The 1,554-nt window shown below is 38.3% G+C and overlaps 1 long non-coding RNA gene across 1 annotated transcript in view; it reads left to right on the top strand.

Moving 5' to 3' along the window:
* LOC118430897 overlaps nucleotides 1–1,098 on the top strand; it is an 8,933-nt gene extending 7,835 nt beyond the window's left edge. The window contains exon 2 of the long non-coding RNA XR_004832905.1: nucleotides 64–1,098. This is a non-coding gene — a long non-coding RNA (uncharacterized LOC118430897). The remainder of the gene's footprint in view (nucleotides 1–63) is intronic.
* Nucleotides 1,099–1,554: the final 456 nt, after the last annotated feature.

Below are 1,554 nucleotides of genomic sequence, written 5' to 3'. Positions count from 1 at the left end.
CTTACGTTCGGGGATTTGGTGGTTTGCGATAATAATTATCACCTCTCTTTCCATCTTTCACAGTTCCCTGCACAGTACACGGCTCCGTGAGTCAAAAGACGCTCATATGATGTCTGCTGAACTACCAACAAAGCAAGAAACAACACAATCGACCCCTTATTCAAGATTTCGTGTAAACAAAATATTGGCCCTTATTTAAACGTTAAAGCGTCTATCGCACGGAATGCCACTTCTTTGATTTATCGTCCTAGTAATGACGATAGATGTACTGTCATTAAAAAATCACGTCAGACCACAATTTTACCACATATCTCAGCTCTCTCCAACTGAATTTGTGAGATGGACGGTTATCGTATACCTCCCAGATGTACATGATATGTTACATTGTCTCAGTGAAAATGTTAAGTGGCTTACCTTAGGTCATGGCCGCGCTGGATAAGTGTCACCTCGCCCCAGGCGTCTTTCAAAGTGACCTGTGGTTTATATGTGGAAGGTTTCTTTGTGATCACGGTGAGGAACCGATTTATCTAAGATTATTATATGTGGCTCTTATGCCATACAGCATGCTGTGCAGTTTTCTAGAGATCTGTGGTTGGAGAATAGCTGAAGTTACAGAAACGATCACTACAGTCAGAGAAAACTCTATGTTAGGATTTATAAGAATCAGAGGTGGTTATGCGACATGTGTTGACAGGACTATTTTATTCCCCTTCGAGGGGGAACAAGAAGCTTTATGTCTAACATAATAACACCTTGAAGAGAAAAAAAAACACAACAGTTTCATATATCCCAAGACTTATTTACAGTTGGGACAAAAAAGCTGTTAACCTGGCAGCCCCAGTATCTTTCATAACATGTTATATTTCAAACTTCAGTTGTTAAAATACCTACGTAACAATTCTAAACTGATATATACATATATGATACTGACTTTCAATGTTCCTTGGCATCGCTCTGTTTATATTCTACATGCGTGGTCACAAATCCGAAGTATTCAAGTCCTAATTTTATTTTTATTAATTGTTTTGTATTATGCATAGTATATTACGGTATGTTATACTTCTAACTGTTATTGCAAATAAAGTTTTGTCTCTAGTTGTTTACTTGTGCACTTTGTTAATAACGAGTTCATATATTGACTGATTCAAAATTAAGGTCGAAAACTTTGTCAGCTGCCGACCAAGAAATCCATGGTCGTCAAGATCTAGCTGGTTGGCAGGATCTAGCTAGGGTAAGTCGGGTTCCAAAAACACAAGTTGTAGGCTTATAACCAAACTGCAAGTATTGACCAGATTAACTGTTTTTTACCAGCTGTTGGTATATTGATAAAAGGGCACAAGCCCTTAAGTAACACGGTTATTCACGTGCTTCAGTTCACGACGCTTGTTGTTGAGGCTTTGATGAAGGATTTTTTGACACATTTCCCTTAACAACATACTTGAATACAAAATGGCATTCATATTGGTCATAAGACCCTCATGTTCAGCGTGACAAGTAGTAAACGCTGTGAGATGTCTTTTTTTTAATGCAAGTGCCATCCCATTTTGTGGCACG

Source organism: Branchiostoma floridae, chromosome 1 (genome assembly GCF_000003815.2).
Source record: "Branchiostoma floridae strain S238N-H82 chromosome 1, Bfl_VNyyK, whole genome shotgun sequence".
Taxonomy (NCBI): Eukaryota; Metazoa; Chordata; class Leptocardii; order Amphioxiformes; family Branchiostomatidae; genus Branchiostoma; species Branchiostoma floridae.
The sequence above is the reverse complement of the archived record's forward strand: the minus strand, read 5'-3'. Positions and strand labels throughout refer to the sequence as shown.